The 19,473-nt window shown below is 39.8% G+C and overlaps 1 long non-coding RNA gene across 1 annotated transcript; it reads right to left on the bottom strand.

The window, feature by feature from the left end:
• Positions 1–3,606: 3,606 nt before the first annotated feature.
• Positions 3,607–19,154, bottom strand: LOC146080261 (uncharacterized). The gene is made up of 4 exons (XR_014474847.1): positions 19,111–19,154; positions 18,581–18,976; positions 10,246–10,461; positions 3,607–7,463 (listed from the first exon to the last, which is right to left on the bottom strand). It is a non-coding gene; the product is annotated as an uncharacterized LOC146080261 (long non-coding RNA).
• Between the last annotated feature and the right edge of the window lie 319 nt (positions 19,155–19,473).

Below are 19,473 nucleotides of genomic sequence, written 5' to 3'. Positions count from 1 at the left end.
TGTGTGTCCTCAAGTCAGTTCCACAGGGGATTATTCTCTGTAGATTCGTAGAGGTGAGTCTCTCTGGCAGTGTCGTTTGCACAGCGTCACTACGGTACTATGGGCCTTATTCTAGTTCACTCTTAGAGGAAAATTCCTTCTCAGATGGACAAAACCAGGTGCACTGCAGGTGGGGCAGATATAACATGTGCAGAGAGAGTTAGATTTGGGTGGGGTTTTTCTTCAAAGTGAGATCTATATTGCAGTGTAGAAATAAAGCAGCCAGTATTTACCCTGCACAGAAACAAAATAACTCACCCAAATCTAATTCTATCTGCACCTGTTACATCTGCCCCCCTGCAGTGCACATGGTTTTGTCCATCTGAGAAGGAATTTGCCTCTAAGAATGAACTAGAATAAGGTCCTATGTTTGGTATTAAGAATAGCATGTCCGGCCAAGAATCATATGTGATTTACCTACTTTCTTGTACCTGTGAGGCTCAATACATGGGCAGAACGACAAGGACTCTAAATGTCTGGTTCTTTGAACAAGGACGGAATAAAATGAAAGAAAACTCAGCACATAGTGTCTCAATACATGTCAAACAATGCCCTACAGGTACATTAGAGGAGATAAGGGTACAAGTGGTTGACAATTCACGACACAGATAGAGGGGGGTGACAGATATAATCGTCTATGGAAGCGAGAAGCATATTGGATATTTGCTCTAGGGTTCCCTTTATCTGAAAGGTCTAAATGAAAATGTGGAATTGAACAATGTCTAACAGAATCTAAGATTGTAAACATACATATACTGTAGGAAATGTATAGGGTAATTTAGAGCTGCATAAATAAATATGTTTAGGTGTTATTTCTTAGTTATATTATTCACTATCAACCCACATAAAGACTGAGATCCAAATCAGGTATAATTCATTGGGAATGATAGACTCTTTCAATAGGTTATTCAGGTCCTTAGAATGTACTGTATTACATATTGCTGCAATACTGTATATAGCTTCAATGGCTGTTTTTTTAAATGTTTGCTTTATATGTGCAATAAAATTAACTATATATATTTTTACATTATAAGCGCTCTCTTTGATTGGTAACATTTCTTAGCCTAATAGTGTTCCAGTGTACTATTTGTAAATTAATTAACTAATTGGCTCAGAATTGTGTGGAATCTAACATATATATGCACAGTTAATATGTCGGGTGGAATCTAGGAACATATTACAGTGAATCTGGGAGATGTTCTTGGATAAATCCATGACTCAATATTGCGCCCGATTGCTGTTTTAAATATTTCTAAACAATCATTATCATGTTAAGAAATGAAAAAAAAAGACCAAAATGCAGGTTAAGCCCCGTACACACGGGGGAGATATATTGCTCAGCCATATATTGCTGAGCAATATATGGCTGAGCAATATATTGCTCAGTTTCTCCTTTTCATCAGCGACCAGAGATGGTCACTGATGAAAAAGAAACTGCCGGGGGGAGCCCGGCAGTGGTAATCAGCTGGTCGCAGGAGCATGTTCCTGCGACCAGCGATCACTACAGGGGTAAAAACGGGAGCGCGCACCCGGCAATATGTCGCCGGTGCACACTCCCATCGTGGGCAATATGGTCGCTTAGCGACCATATTTCCCGCGATATTGTACAAAATCGCCCCCGTGTGTACGCACCTTTAGAGTAGGCAAACGTGTTTTACTCTTCAGCAACATGTACACATATACATTTGTAGAAACAGTGTACTTCTACGAAAATATAATTGCATTCAAGGAATGTCAGAGAAAGACAACCCCTTCCCCCCCCTTAATTAAGTCTGGGCTGGGTTCTACTAAAGCCCCCCTTTTCGCCTTTCCCAACACCATCCCTGGTGGCGGAGTAGTTGGGGAGGTACTGATAGGTGTGCTTGAGACACTGCTGATAGCTGAAGGGGCAGGAAGAATTATATTTTAAGATTGGGTTGTAAGTTGGGTGTGTATTGACACCACAGCAGGGATTTGTGCCATAATGGCGTGGGTTTGAGCATCTACACTCTCAGTAAGTGTTCTATGTGAATCAGTTTGTGCCCTTAGGGCTTGACTGATTTCTGATAGTCGGCTATTGATTATGGCAGCCATTTGTATTTTTGTGCAAGCAGTTATGCGGGCGATGTTTGCTACCTTACACATTTGCTGTTACATATTTCTAATGTACCCATGCATGTTTTGCATCTGATTTGTTTGGTTTGCCATAAACCTGTTTGTTTTTAAATCTGTCTAATGACCTTGTCAAATCATCAGCAGTAGGTGCTGACGGTTGTTGCCCTTTGCATAATGGCTGGCTGTGTTGTTTTCTCCACAGGTTCAAAAAACTCTACTGTCTCCAGAAGAATTTCTTGATCCTTCTCCATCAGCTGTGGCGGTACTTGTGGCTGGAGTGGGTGTTGTGATGTCCCTGTGAATTTGTTGACATTGGTAAATATGTTCACACTACTACATTTTTGAGCAATGTTAGGATATGCAGATATGCATCGCCATATGGTTTAACATGATGTGATGTATACAAATATTGATGGGATTCAATTCTTAATAAATATATTGAGATTAAGTAATGGGCAGTGGGTATTAAAAGTAGTATGCACACCATCGTCCACAATAATGCTCACTAATTGGGCCACATAAAGCCACCTTTGTCATTTATTATGTGCATGTTTCAACCAGAAAACATTGCTTACATGGGGCGTTGGGTTATATGTTGTAAATTATTTGGTTTTGTATTTTAAAAATGTGTGTGTGTTTGTGTGTGTGTGTGTGTGTGTGTGGGGGGGGGGGTGATGCTGTGCTGGAGTTTAGCATAGGTGTTGCATGCATGTGTACATAGTAATTGTGTTTTGTACATTTTTCTAAGAATTACTCACCAGCATCTTGTGAATCCAGGCTTAGTCGCTGTGCAGTCTGTGGAGCAGAACCCCTTCTGAGTTGTGGAGATGTAAAAACATTGGCGGACACTGTTTTAATTATTTGCAATAAAGACATTTGGAACCAGCATGCATGAACACGTGTAAATTTATGTGAACTAATTGACTACGGAGCCAAACATTAATTTTGTCTATTCAGCAAAAATTAGGATGCTAAAAAATTATGGGAAACCATCATTTATTTTATTGTTTTGTCACAAAAAAAAAATAACTATACAAAGAGACACTAGTAATGTTTCTTATTAGACGATGGTATTCTAAATATATTACAAAATAATGGTAATCCCTACATTTTCAATAGTATGTAATGTTGTTTTTTTTGTACAATAACAGCAGTTGTAGAACTACATGACCCAGCATGGCCACAAAACTTCTATTTTGAACATTATCTTTACACAAGGCAACCTTGCTGGGATCTGTAGTGCCGCAGCAGCACTATATTGTATAAAACATACCAATGGGATGCAGTGTAAATCCCGACGCTGGAATCCCGATCGCCGAAATCCCGACACTTTCTCCCTCCGGGGGTGTCCACGACACCCCCTGGAGGGAGAATAAATTAGTGTGCCGAGCGTAGCGAGGCACCGGGCCCGCTGCGTGGCGAGCGCAGCGAGCCCGCAAGGGGGGGGGCGATCCACGTCCCCCCCTTGTTGGGATTTCAGCGATCGGGATTCCAGCGTCGGGATTCTGAACGCCGGGATCCCGACCGCCGGGATTTAATACTGAATCCATACCAATACAGCATAACATGATTTTTATATTACAATGGTTATTTGTTTGTGCAAATAGGACAACACTTGCCAGGTTGTGGTGGTGATGCCGGCCTGTCTGTGTCGGAAATGTGTAGGCCGGTAAGGACCTCTGGTGGGATGATTCGCTTCAACTTCTCCTCATAGGCTGTGTAGGTAACTTTCACACTGTCGAGTATTAGGATAGGTGTAATGTGAATAAGATTGTTCTACTGTGTGGCATAATTTGCATTGGGGTACATATGTGGGGGCACACCCTTTTATTTTGAGACCACACACCTTTTTTCCAGGTGCCAACACTCAGGCCATGCGTTAACATGTGAATTGCATTGTTCTTTGAATCTCTTTTAAATGCTGGAAATAAAACCAATAGCAGCAAAGAAACAAAAAATGCACAAATTTCAGGACTGCGAGCAGAAGGTCTTCTGACATTAAATTCGCGGCATGGCAACATTGGCTCTCCCTCAAGATAAGTTCAACAGGAATGGGTCTTCGACTTTCTATTCTCATCATTGATGAGAATGTACTGGTGTCTCTGAATTGTTCTCTGAAGCTAACAGCTAATTCTCCCCATGTCCAGCTTGTTCCATCTGCTTATAACATTGTCTACTGCTGCCTGCAAGCAGAATGTCAAGTTTCTGAAAGACCTTCATCCATCAATGTCCTTAATCTAACAGACATTACAAGCACTTTGAGGCAGAGGAAAATATTCTCTGCAGCTACTGCCAGTAGTATATCATCTTAGCAGAAGGAACACTTTATATTAGAAAAGTCCCCTGGAGCAGTGAAGTCAGCTAAAATGTTAATGTTTAGTGACTTTCTAAACTACAGAAGTAAAAATAAATATGTAAATTATGGACAAAAGTCAGCATTGTTTTTAATAGCTAAATTGATAGATATATTAGATAAAAGGAACACTCAGCATTCAGCAACAAGTAATAAAATCCTTCCAAATTGATGAGAGCTTGTTTGGCGGCGCATTGTGATGCCCTTATGCCCATTCACAGATAGGCCTAACGTGTCTATGTTAATATTTATCATTGTGGCCATATAGTTGTTATCTAAACATACTTTACTGTATGTTATGTTTCATGAAATTCTAAGTATAGATGAACACATTTGCTGTGTTACTTTTTATATATATGCAAAATGTGCAAGTTAAATTAAAATGAATATGACACATGCAATAGTATGAGCACCCTTCATGTTGAGTGAATAATTTTTTTTATGGTCTCAAACATGACTTACTTATTAGGCCTTAAAGAAAAGGGGCCTACACACGAGGAGATGCTGAAGCATTGTGAGCGATGCTAGATCACTCAGAATGCTCAGCAAGATCGCTCAGCACATGCTGAGAATAGGCCCTGACCGATTAATGGATGCTGGATATTACCCGCTGGGCTATAGCGACGCTCGGGGACGCGCATCGCTATTGCCCCTACACACGACATCGATGTTGGGGCATTTTCTAAGCCATCTAATGAGATCACTTAGAAAATGCCTTTACATTGCTACATGTATAGGACCCACGTGTTGAGCGGTAACTCAAGTGCTGACTGGATGGAATTAGAAATTAAAAATAAAGATAATAAATAGAAGTTTGTGTTACAAAATATGGGATAGCTTCAACAACATAGTGAACTATGTCCAAATTTTAATTTCCAGTCAGAAACATTAAAAAATAAACATTACGTGGAAGATACTGTATTGATGACAAAGAAACACTCTAAAACTTCAGAAGAGATTGTAATCTAGCAAATCACAACTCTTTAATTACTGCAGTGGAACTGTAGAAAAGTTTTTAACATCAAACTATTGACAGATTTCTACATCACAACATTGCTTTGAGAAATATAATCTGCATAGAAGTGTCAGAAGGACATATTTCTGATGAGCTAATCAAACAGGTAAATCATCTGAAGTACTCTAAGCAAAATACATTTTGGTACAAATGTTACTTTTTACCCATAAGCACAAAGAAAGTTGGGAGGAGAAAAAGAAAATAGGTGAAATATTTGAAGAAAACAAATAACAGTGGTAGAAAGAGTGGATTTAGGGTCAGATTCTGACCTTTTCCTAGAGCAGCAAATTCAGCCCCTCTGTCGATGGTTGGGGTCTGTGCATGGGTGCTAATGCATATGTCCAGACCCCCACCTGTGAACGCCTTTGGCAACATTTTCAGTTACATGTCAGGGCTTGTTCCTGTATTGTGTTTTACAATGCTTCCATATAAGTGGTGCCTTATAACCACCACAGGGAACAGGCACTGAAAATCTCATTTGAATGCACAGTATATAGACATCTATGTTTTGCACATATATAAAGTCTTAGATAAAGCACAACAGAACTTTGTGTGAGGAATAGCCGTCACCAGTCGTATAGGAGCCCTTATTATACAGCCTCAAGTTTCACACAGAAGTACAAATGTTACACGTCTGAATAATACACTTGGCGCAGCTGGATTGTCTGGGTCCTGGCACACTGAGAGGGAGCTATTTGTCACAACTAAAGTCACAATACAAACCGGCACATTCAGTATTAAGAATATCCCTTTTACATCATTAGACATATTTATTTTTCTTTAATTTCAACAAAATTACAAAATCTTGGCAAAAATATAAGTAATGGCTAATGCTGCTCCTCACCACTATGGTGGGAATCCAAGTGTGGTGCACACAGATGGCCACTAGTTGGGGCCTGATCAAGCACTTTGAGTGTTCCGTTTGGGCACCCAGAACTCAGTTTACTTTTTATATGCAATACAAAATATATTTATTTTGTGCTGTACGTCTAATGCTGTTTAGAATGTAAAAATGTAAAACAATCACTGAAAATAAAAATAAGTGATTCAAACTAGTATTGTCTTCTCTTACTTAAGGTTTCTCATTTTTTTTATATAAATACTTTTATACAGTCATAACACATAACCATTTTTTACATAATCATACTACAAACCACAGGAAACTGACATCTTGCCTACTCGTCAACCTTGAAGTTATTGGTCTCATTATTAGTTTAATACTTTATTAATAATTAATATCTGTCTTTTACTATTTAAACATTTTACATTACACTTGCAATATGTTTCATTATTCATCTCATATTTAGCTCATTTCACACATCTAAAATGAGAATATTGCATGTGCTTGCCTTCCCAATTTTTTTATTATAATTTTTCCCCATCCTTGTTGAAATTTAATATAATCATTTTGAAAGGGTTAAATTTCATTAATAAAGGGTATAAAGTTTTATTGAAATAATTCCCCAAAGAGATAAGACACAATGCTTCCATAAAACATATTGGAATTATTCTTAAAGTTCACTAAAGGCATCTGTGATTACTGGCACCGAGAAGGGAGGGGGAAGGGTGTCCTAATTATCTGGGCTGTAGCTTGCTGAAGGAGCTGCCCCACTTATTTCTGAATATACATACCATGATCCAGGTAGTGGGTCCTACTGTACCTCTTCTGCAGTGCCATCTTCCCAATGGCAACTTCATGAAGATGGTGCTGCACTCTGGCAAATACTCTGGCAATGAGTCTTTGCTCTCTAGAGCACATACTTAAACTTCCCAAACCACTGAATCATGTCCCCTGTTTTGTTTTTTAAAAAATACTGTATGTATTTATTCTAGGGGACAAGGATACGCTCCCAATTTTGGGCATGCCCAATTGCAGTATCGGGTTACGGCTCTGGTTGGTTGGCTGAATGAGTGATATTCCCGTTTTAGTGTCTTATACAGTAAGCTTCCAAATTGATATGTCTGCAACAAAAAAAGTTTCAATTAATTCAACGTAATGAGTCTGAAATATAGAGAATAATATTTTGGCATAAAAAATTGATCCACAAATCTGTATATTGCCAAGTGTCATTATAATAGATTATGTATATAAATCTCATGACTACTGTATATATGACAAAATATTTTAGACCTTTGAATTGATTAAGTAAATTAATGTTTTGCTGTGGACAGATTGAAAAATGATATTGACCTAATGAATGCAATACTATGGTGATGAATAGCAGGTTTACCACTAGTGACCGATTACTTCATGACATATTTATACTTTTTTATGCTTATTACCAAAACAGTAAATGTGCTTATATATTGTAACACCTTTAAGATATTTCATATAACCAGTCATAACCAAATGGACTAACTAGCCTTAAGGAATCTTATAAAGTTCAAATAGTGTATTCCTAATTTCAGATGCTTTTATGTGTATTACAAAGAATAATCAATGGTTCACTTTTGCTGAGAAATTCCTACAGATTTATCCCCTAAGACCACAGACTGGGCTTGGAAAATGACAGTTGTGAGCTAATTGTCTGGTTGTTTATCACTCTCCCTTTAATCACTTTTTGAAGCTGGATACATCTACCCTCAATAGTGGTCAGTGGAGTAACTATTGCAGGTGCAGTAGGTGCAGGTGCAGGGGATGCAGCTATGGGGCCCAACCGCATGGTGGGCCCTTTTGCCTAGAAAGCAACCCCACAGCACTATTTTTTCCCCATTACTAGTGAGCAGGGTCCCGAAGCCATGTTATTTACTTTCATGTAGCAGGGTGGTCCTCATATGAACAGGCACACCTTAATGGTGGGTTCCCCGCCATACGACCATAACATTAATGGCCAATAGTCATGCAGCATCAATATTTTCTCCTCCGGACAGCTAGATCTAGCCCACTTCCAGATTCCTCCTCCCTTTACATGCCTGCACTGCAGCCTGGACTGGGATCCATGGCCTCTCAAGGAGGTGAGGTCACTACCCCCTGCCACCATTGAATGATGTGCTAGTGGAATTCTGGAGCTTTGGCTGTCCCTGGCTCCCATGAATATGTCAGACCTGACTGTCTCCTGCCCATGCTTGCAGAGAGCAGCGCTGCTACCAGTAATGGAGCTTCACTTCTTGGATCATAAAAATGATTATAAAATGATCATAAAAAAATACTGGGGGTTGTGTGTGTGTCAAAAATAAAGCATATATTGTTTTGTATTGTAATAATGTATATAAAATGGGGGGGGGAGGGTTATTACAGCTGCCTGTGTTCAGATTATTGAACATGTATTGTGCAAAATCTATAGGGCCGTGTGCATGGATTGAAGAGAGGGTATGTATGGGGGGAGGGAGGGAATTCTTATGCTCCCCCAGTTACACTAATTGTGAAGTAAAACAAGCCATACCCAATAGATTATGCTAGACAACCTCAATAGGCAATGTTAGACATGAACAGGGGCGAAGTTTTAGCGAAGCACAGAGACAATGATGACCTGGTAGAGGCACAGAGAATGGGAAACAACACAACATGCTCCCTGTACTGGGGAGTTCTCTGTTTACTACAGATGGAGCCGGGCTACCTCTTGCTGGCGAATCGCCAGACTGTCTCTGCTGGCGGTCTGCCAGCTGCCCGGCATCCATCTGACTGAGATGCGCGTGCGTCTCACCCGCACGCATGTCTCAGTTTCCGGGCGGTGGGGTGACGGGAACCCTGTCCGTCTCCACTTCATGGAGATGGACAGGGTTAGGGGAGGCGGTGGGGGGAGCGGGGAGGTGATGGGGACCCGGGGAAAGCACCGTCGGAAGGGGATGCGTGCATCTCGTGCACGCGCGTCCCCTTTTGCAGAGCAGATGGTGGCTGGCAGCTGGCGATTCTGCCGCCATCCCCTGCACAGACAACGCCGGCTCCATCTGTATTAACAAGGGTGGATAAAATTTCAGGGCAGTCATAGGGTGAGGAGTTACTGCCAGGTATACATACAGTGACTTTAGAGAGGGAGAGATTTCACATGTGATATATTGATAGGAGCCAGACACAGGTAATGCCTCCTAGCAGAACAGCCAGCTTCCCTCCTTTGCCTTTGCCCAGTCTACCCATGCTCCCTCCTCATACACTCACTCACTCACCTTTATCTGTCATCATCCCCCTCTCCCCATGAACCCCCAAAAATCCCCACTCATACTTTTACTCACCTCTCATCTATTTATTTTATTTATTTACAGTTTCTTATATAACACAGCAGATTCCAATACCCCCCTTGCTGCTGCAATGCCCCACCCCCTCCCACCAACACTCAGCATGCTTCCCACTCATACATTCACTCATACATTCCCAATATGTTGGTGCCATTTCCAGGGTTGGCTGATCCTTGTCCGACATATCCACAATGTCTCCACTACTGCATGATGACAGAGCAGCAAGAATGCAGGAAGCTCGAGGATGCACCCCTTCCTCTTGTCCCCTTTTTTCTATCCTGGCACTGTCATTTTTTCCTGGCCCTGTATTGTCACCACTGTCTTGATCATGCCACATTGATCTTTTTTTGATGTGGTGGGCCATTGTGTGTGTTTCCAAGACAGATAGAAACCCGCCTCTTGAAAATTTGTGACAGAATTGCAAAACTACAGTAACTCCACTCGCAAATCTATACCCATTTTTCAATTATTTTTTTTTGCAAATGTGAGTAAGTCTGATGCTTCCACAAATCTGTGACTGACAAAGGCTGATTGCGGTCAGTGCTCCCTTAAAATGACTGAGCACACCTACATTTTTATCTGATACTCCCAGAAAATGGCAGGTGTCCTCTTCCAATCACCAGCTTCCTGTCCGTCAATGTCCGGCCATATTGCATTTACAATCCATATGCATTTTCTGTCGATATTTGGTCTTGTGCATGTGCAATGTGTATGGGAAGCATGCACAATCATTCAATAATGCTCGATTTGCGAATTTGCTGAACAGCGATCAACTCTGAATCAGGCCCTAGGTAAACATAAATTCTAATTATGATCAATAATCTTCTTAATACTAATGTATTGTATAACAGTGGTAATGCGGCTATGACTCCCCATATTTAATATGTAATATTTCACACCAATGATAATAATGATAGAGAATTTAATTAAAGGCCAACATTTGTGTCTCATGACTGCCAACTACAGATTATGACTGTCATAAGCATTCTGATTAAATTATATGATAATGTCAGTAGTGATAAATAAGAAAATGCAATCTATAAGTCTATAAAGTATATCTTGTAAAGCTGATAATACCATTATTCATAACCACAATAAGATTCAGTTGTCGTGAAGTATTTTGTGTATTTGCCTTTTATTTTAACTTCATTTGAAAATGTTTATATTATATTGCTTCAAAGAATACAGACAGATTGATAGTTACCAATTATTAATCTTAAATACATATTTAAATAATCCTAAAATATAAAATAGAAGTGTATATTGTACTGACTGCATTCTTCCAAAAGTTATCTCAGCAGCCTTGAGAAATATAAGCTTGCTGATCGATGAGCTTACTTTAAGATGCCTTAATAGAATTTCAGGAAGCTATGCAGTATTTATACTCTTTCACTTTAGAGTTATTATCCTTTTATTAAAAGATATGATTGAAATGCAGTCATTTTTTTCCAAAATGCTATTTTGCTGTAAAAGAATATGTATAGTAATATGCTTATGCATCTAAATGTATTTAAATTTTAAGTCCAAGCATTTCTACTTTATGGTTGCACTAAAGTAACCCAGACTTTATTCACATGGCAGAAAGCCCAGCAAAAATCAACATATGACCTAATTAAAAACTTTCCCACCAACCTACAAGACTACTTTGACTTTACCTAGCACAGCACAAAATGCACAGAAGTAATTAAATTTAGTAATATGGTCCTAGAATAAATTCCAGAACATTGAACAAAGGTTATGTGTATATAGCAAATTTTCTATAATAAAGCAAATAGACGTAGGCAACGTAATCCAATCTTATACAGTACATTGGCAAAAAAAGGTTTCACTTATGCAAAAGTGATAATTTCCAAGATTATTGTACAATTGTACATGGTGTTTTCTAGCAATATAATAACCATAATAGTAATAATCACAACACTTTTCCCCTTAATCTGCACAACTTTTATGTTCTGAGCAGGTACAGTATGTAGCTGACTAAGTAAAAAATCCAAGGTTTCTCCCACCTCACTGAATGGTATTATTAACCAGCCTAGAACACTACATGATAATAGAATTCAGAGATATCGGTTACATATGTTTGCGCCAATACATGTGTATGCTCTCAAGCTGTCATCAAGGCTTTTCTGTGTATTGGGGGTCCCTAGCACTACATGGCACCCAAAAAAATAAGCATAAGCTAGAATGCCCAGAGTAGCACACCAGTGAAAATACTATCGTTTTAATAGAGATTAGTGATAAGAAGACAAAGCTATATATTGAAAGTTAGAGAGAAAAAATAATGAAATATAATAGAAATGGTGCTAGTGAGAGAAAAATGTGCTAAGTGTTAATAGAATGTAAAGGTATGCACACTAGAGCCACCCAGCCCAACCAGTCCAGGGGCACCACACCCCACACCACCATTACCCTAAATTGGTTCTACAATAACCAGCAAAGAGCCTCATGATAATGGCTCCTTAATTAAATATATATAAACTAAGATGTACCTACAGTACCTTGGAGCAATCCCATAATAGCATATGAGGACCTATATCTCCTAATGCAGGCTCCTTTCTGCCTCTCACAAGAGGCAAGGAAACATGAGGCAAATGTAAAATGAAAACAACTACCTATATTTCAGGAAATATCCTGTCAATCGAAATGATAAAAATAATATATAATAAATATAAAAGATGGTTTATGTCTTAACTTGTCCTAAATTAGGGGTATGTTTATAAGAGTAAATGGGTAAATTGAGCCATTTGGGACAGGGTCACCACAACTTTATAGTTGGCTAGGAACAAGATATTATTTAATTTTGGCACTCCTAAATCGCTGAATGTTGCCCCCCTCAGAGGCACCTGGACTTATCCTCTACACTGTCTACCTAATGACCAATATCTATCTACTGCATCTATCTATCTATAGATGCGATTGCACATGCCTATCCATGAAAAAATTCACAGGAGCATGAGCATACACAACCATGCAATCCTATGCATCGTGGTGCAGTCTTTACAGGGCATAATTTCAGCTGAACCCATTTGTAAATGGGGAAGGTTAGGGGTTGCAGTGATGGGGGGGGGGGTTGGTCAAGATAATCCTGAGAAAGGTGAGTACAAAGATAAGAGTAGGAAAAGGGCAGGAATATATGAAGTGAGAAGGGCACAGAGCTGGTCCCAGTCAATAGTAGCCACACATTCTAGGGTTTGGAGCTTGGTGCTAGGAGTATGAGCACACCGAAGACAGGTGAAGAAGGGCTATGGTGGTGGTGGTGGAGTTGGGGGGGAGGGGGGGGGCGTAGGAGAAGGTGTAGTAGCCAGACAGGAAATTATCTGCATCATGATAGTTCCCCTATTAACTGTAAATGGTAACTGCACTTTACCAAGTATTTAGGGGGGTTCAAGCTGTCCCTTTGCCCCCTCCCCATGATCCGGGGGTAAATTGGATATTTTAATTTGAATCATGCGCTTATTTTTTTTTATTGCTAATTACTACAAATGACAAATATTTTTTCTTAAATTCAAAAGTGGGTTTCTCCTTAAAAGTTCTGCCCCGCCTTCTACTGAGAAATCTTGCATTCACCCCGCAGCCACCCTTTTGGAAAAATAAAAATGCCTTGATAAATAATTCAGGCTAAATTACTAACATAGTTTTACACAATGGCAAATAGCTGACATATATGATATATATAGATATAGACCTGGAAAAATTAGCTTTGATATACCGGTTATTATTCTTGAGACATACAAAATTTTCTTTGACAAGCAAAAAATGTTTCTTGTGAAATGTTAGCCAGCAAAGGGGTTAATAATCAAGTTTATATTTCAAGCATCAAAGCTAGCTTTAGGAGATATCTAGTTGAGGCTAATTCTGAGTTGGGGCAAAGAAAAAAATCAAGTAACTTTTCACCTTGGGAAAAACTATGTTATACCACATTCATACAGCTGCAATAACCCAGGTTATTCCAAGGTGACCCAGGTCATGGCTCATAGCAAAATGTAGGAATGTGCACCGGCCAGTTTTAGTGTTTTGTGTTTCGTGTTTCGGGTCTTTATCTCCAGCCATATTTTGGATCTGGATCTGTTCCAAAACACCATCCTTCCATGTTTTGTGTTTTGGACCTGTATTTTTTTAAATATAAAAATCACTAAAATCGCAGAAGTTTTTTTTTTTTTGCTCCTACGGTATTATTAACCTCAATAACATTAATTTCCACTCATTTGCATTTTATCCTGAATACCTAACATCTCACAATGTTGATTTTAGGCCAAAAGGTTGCACCAAGGTAGTGGTATGCTAGGCGCCACAAGTAGGCAGCACAAACACGTGGCCCTTCTAGGAGTGGCACTGCAAGATGGCAGTTTGAAATACTAGGCCCTAAAGAGCACATAATGACAAAACAAAGAGGTGCAAGATGGAATTGTCCTTGGACCCTCCCACCCTTATTTTGCTCAAATAGGACATGCACACTGTCATTAACAAACCAATCATTATTTCAGCGACAGGGTCTGCCACATGACTGTGACTGAAATGATTGGTTTGTTTGGGCCCCCACAAAAAAAGAAGCAAATCATCTCTCCCTGTACAAACTGGCAATAACAGAGGCAATATGTCATCCTTGTCCTCATCCTCATCCTCTGAATCTCCACCCCCTTCAGTACGTACAACCTCACAGATTATCAATTCATCCCTGCTGGAATCCACCATTGTAGGTCCCTCTTTAGTCTCTGGAGGCAATTGTTTGTCTTCGTTGAAGAATTGATATTGAATTTTATTTTGATGAATAGCATCTTCTCCACATTTTGTGGAAGCAAAGTCCTACGTCGCTCACTGACCAGGTTCCTGGCTGCCATCAAAAATTGTGGGGCCCAGGACTGGCAAATGGGCAGGGCCCCCATAGGGGAATATTTGGCGCATATGTGGGTGTAGCTGTGGATAATGTAGGTGGAGCTACAGCAGAAGCAGTGAGAGAAGAGTAAGAGCAAGAGAGAGAATGGGGGAGAGAGAGATAGAAAGAGGAGGACAAAGAGAGACGAGGGGGAGAGAGAATGGGGGAAGAGACACAGAAAGAGCAAAGAGGGATGAGGGGGAGAGAGAATGAAAGAAAAGGAGAGCAGTGCAAGGGAGAAGAGAGACAGAAAAAAAGGCGAGCAGATATGACTGTTTCTTTCTCTGCACCTTTCATAATATAGTACCTAAAGCAGCCATGAGTCCCCTGACAGCCGAGCAGTCCTGGAAGGAGCCGGTTCTCTTGCTGGAAGTTCTGGCAGCAGAAGACCCCAGCATCACCTTCTGGAGTGGCGGGTAAGCACCAGGCATCTATTGGAAGCGGTGAAAGCAAAGTGACAAGTCCCCTTATTCACGCCGGGGCAGTCACTAGTTTGTGATGTCACGCCTGGCAGCAGTGGCTAAAAGGAGGGGGAGAAGAGGGGATGGGCGCTCGTGCAACTACAAGGCCTTTTGAAGTGACCCGTAGCATATTAATAAGTATTACTAGTAACTAATGATGCTGCGAGCCTCGGAATTGAAAATAAAAAGTGCCTTTTTGCCCCCCACTCTAAATCCCCCCCTGGGTCAGTACGCAAGTCTTGGCTTCTGACTGGCTGTCGGTCAGAAAACTTGAATTGTCTTCCACATTTGTAAGTACCCCCATACCTCCCCTGATGGCGGCCCAGCCGGCTGCACTAAAAACTCTTTTGGTGTACACAATGGACTTATGCAGCAAAGTATCAATGGACTTTAACAGCAGTGCCACTGGACTGGACTTTTGCAGCAGTATCACTGGACTGGAGTTATGTAGCAGTATCACTGGACTTTAAAGCCAGTGTTACTGGACTTTTGCAGCAGAACCAGTGGACTTTTATGGCAGTGCCACTGGACTGGACTTATGCAGCACTATCACTGGACTGGACTATACAGCAGTATCACCAGGCTGGACTATACAGCAGTATCACTGGACTTTAACGGCAGTAATACTGGACTTACTGTATGAAGCAGTACCAATGGCACCCCCAGACCTCCCCTGATGGCGGCACAGCCGGCTGCACTAAAAACTCTTTTGGTGTACACAATGGACTTACTGTATGCAGCAAAGTACCAATGGACTTTAACAGCAGTGCCACTGGACTGGACTTTTGCAGCAGTATCACTGGACTGGACTTATGTAGCAGTATCCCTGGACTTATGAATAAGTACCAATCGACTTTAACGGCAGTGCCACTGGACTGAACTTTTGCAGCAGTATCACTGGACTGGACTTACTGCATGTAGCGGTATAACTGGACTTATGCAGAAGTACTGTACCAATGGACTTTAACGGCAGTGTCACTGGACTGGACTTTTTCAGCAGCACTATTTCTGGACTGGACTATACAGCAGTATCACTGGACTTTAACATCATTATTACTGCGCCTATGCAGCAGTATAACTGGACTTTAATTTTAATGGCAGTGCCATTGGAATGGATTTATGCAGCAGTATCACTGGACTGGATTTATGTAGAAGTATATCCATATATTATTCCACTATATGGGAATAATTCAAGCCACAATGAGCCCTTAAATTTTTTTTATGTACATTGTTATCTAATTTCTTCTACTATTTTAAAAGAAGGTATAGGCCGTATGCAATACCAGAGAAACACACAAAAACGATATTTGTAACTTGTTGTGATGTCTCTTTTCTCCTAGGCTGCAGAACACTACACCTACCTCTATTCAAGTTATTTTATATCAGAACATCTGCCTACAGTATATGTGTATTTTTATAAAGTTATCATTATGCAAACGTAATTTTTCATTGTGATTGGCTTACTTTGGGTTCAATCACTGAAATGACATAAAACTAGTACTATTTGTGAAAATGAAGTCTTATGTTAAATTTAATTACCTTATTCTTACAATGTTGAACAAATTTCATAAGTCACAAAACCTTACATGGCATTTTTAATAACTTATTTTGTTCATTTTTTTGGGTTTATTGATTTAATCTGTGGTCAGTACCGTGAAATTTACTTTTCCAAGCTATCCATCATACCTATACCACTGTATATATTTGATAAGAAGGAAACCCAAGCTGTGCAGTCATGCATTAAACTGACATTTAGTCATATTCGGTAGCTTGCTATACACCAGCTAGCTTCAGAAAACCATGTATTTTTTAATTTAGAAAATTACGGTACATCAATATGCCACCGTCAGAAAATAGTTTAAGAATAAAAGTATATTATATTTCTTTCTAGTTGTGTGTAAATGTCTGTCAGGACTGTTATACGCAACAAGTAATATCCCTTATGATTAAAATAAGTGAACTGGATCAGTTATTTTAAAATATACGGCAGATTCTGCCCTATGATTACAAACAAATCACCATAAAATTTAATAGAATGCGATTTCATAAAACATCAGATTCCTGTAAAAATGTGCAAGTTTGCAATCATCCTATGTACGAGGCTCAGAGAACATGTAAACTAATATACAACTTGCATCAACCATTAAAGCACCTGCAAAACATGCCACTCGGATGTTGCCCATGTTAAACATACAAACTCCATGGGCGCAATAGACTGTGAGTCAGACACTGGCACAGAATTCACATAAAAAAAACTTTTGAAATAATAGACTAAAAATTTTCAACACAATTTTTTTTTCTTTCTCACTAACTGCTGGGTGGATTGACAGGCAGCAGTTTTTAATATGGGTGCCTGGGATAATTTGAAGGGGAATCATTTGTTTGAGCTCTTTCTTAAAAGGAAGTGAAGTGGATATAGAATCTAGACTGCTGAGATACTACCTGTTTCCTGGCTTTCGTGGACCTCGCCTGTAATTTGGGATTTAGGAAACCCTCTTCATAACCGAGATGTGCTTTTTACAATTTTCCACACAGTGCTTGCATGAAATAACAGCATCCACTGCATTGCATTCCCCCTCTGTAAAGCCATTTTGTGGGCCATAGATGTGCAGAGTACCCCATGCACTGACAGCACAATCTACTCAAGCATCAAAATGTAATACTGTATTTTGAGTGGTGTTGTAGCTCTGCTTGTTAATTTTGGAAATGGTTGATGACTTCATTAGTCACTGACATTCCTGTGACCATCCCATTATGTAGCATTCGAACATGGTCTTATCCATGTAAAATCGGGTCGGTCGCATCGCATGCCATTATAATGGCATGCGATGGACCCGAATTTACATTTGTCGGAAAACCTCAAAAAAAGCCCGAAATCGGGTCCGTCGGGTCCCATCGCATACCTTAAGTTAAGGTATGCGATGGGACCCAATGGGCGCCGTGCTAGGAAACAAGTACCGATTTTTTTTCATAGAAACACTTAAACCACTGTGAAAGTTGTCTGTATCTCTGTTACTGATGTCTTCTTTTCAAACTCCATGGAAAAGTTTTAGCATAATAGAAATGTGAAACACAGATTTACATAAGCTCGTGGTCAAGTAAGAGATGATTTAAGGGTTTGCTGTGAAAATAAGCTAATCATGCAGACAGAGGCAGAACTCTGGGAGGCAATGGGGTCATCTGCCACTGGGCTCCTGCTCCCAAAGGGGCACCTCTCCTCCCTGTGAGTTTGAATCAGTTAATTGAAAACCATTGATATTCTGTGGCTGATTCCTCCTCCTAGCAGGACCATAGATGTCATATTCTCTTTATTCTAAACATAATATCCATAACATATATACAGTAGGAGCAAGTTTCATCTTTGCTCCTTTGGCCATGGCTAGCCATGGCTATTCTATTGTTCTCAGCTGCAATACGTATTGTATTGCAGTTGAGAACAATAGATTAGCCATGGCTAGCCATGGCTAGCGCCGCCCAAAGAAGCAAAGATGAAACTTGCTCCTACTGTACATGCATACATACATTTATATAAGAGGTGTGATTGTGTTGGGGGGCACCAATATTTATCTTACCTCTGGGTAACTGGGACAAACTTACGCCACTGCATGCAGATATTCTGATCCGCCACTTGCATATAAAGATACATAATCGGTTGCAACATCAGATGTTTCAGTAACGTTGTGGTGGTTCAGATTTTCCATAGTAACCAAGCCAAAGAAGTCTTAGCCTGTAACTGCATGGGCAAATGCAGTTGTTGAGACGCATGTCTTAAACAGTTAAGACATGACTGCATTTGAGCCGCCACCACCCTGATTTTCTCCCACAGTCACTGCCTGTCAATCAATCTGAATAAATATCTGTAAGTACAATTGGTGTGCAAAATGATTCAATCTGTAATGCATTGTATCATTAATGTTTTTGAAGGAATGTTCAGCAGGATATATGTCATAAGCAGATTCATTTCTGTTCTGAAACAAAGAATAATGCTATCAAGACTAAGCATTTCAACCTGAACATGTAAAAGCATGGTGATGATACCATTAATTGGAAAAAGGTTTAACTGGAGATTTTAGAAAACAGAGTTAGTAATTCTAATACTTACTGCTTATATTATCTCGAACATGCCCCTGTAGACGGTTAGAAAGGAATGGAAGGGAACTGCAGCTAAATTCTTATCTCCCTACACAAAAGATGACCTTCCAGTGTGTCCTTTAACTTTCATTCTGTTATTGCTACTTAGTGACTATAACAACATTCAAGGCATTTATCCAGATGCAACAATACGGTTATTGCCTTCGCTAATCTGTATTTAATTTACAGTTTCATCGTAAAAGTGATTCATAGAATTTTAAGCATTACCCTCTGCACATTGTTTTTTCTATGAAAACGTAATGAAATTCACATTCAACCTCACTATACTTAATATTCTGTTTTGTTTTTTTAAATCTATTATATGTGATTACCT

The sequence above is a fragment of the Crinia signifera genome, chromosome 1 (genome assembly GCF_055691185.1).
Source record: "Crinia signifera chromosome 1, ASM5569118v1, whole genome shotgun sequence".
Lineage (NCBI taxonomy): Eukaryota > Metazoa > Chordata > Amphibia > Anura > Myobatrachidae > Crinia > Crinia signifera.
Note: the sequence above shows the minus strand (reverse complement) of the source record. Positions and strands in the feature narration are given on the sequence as shown.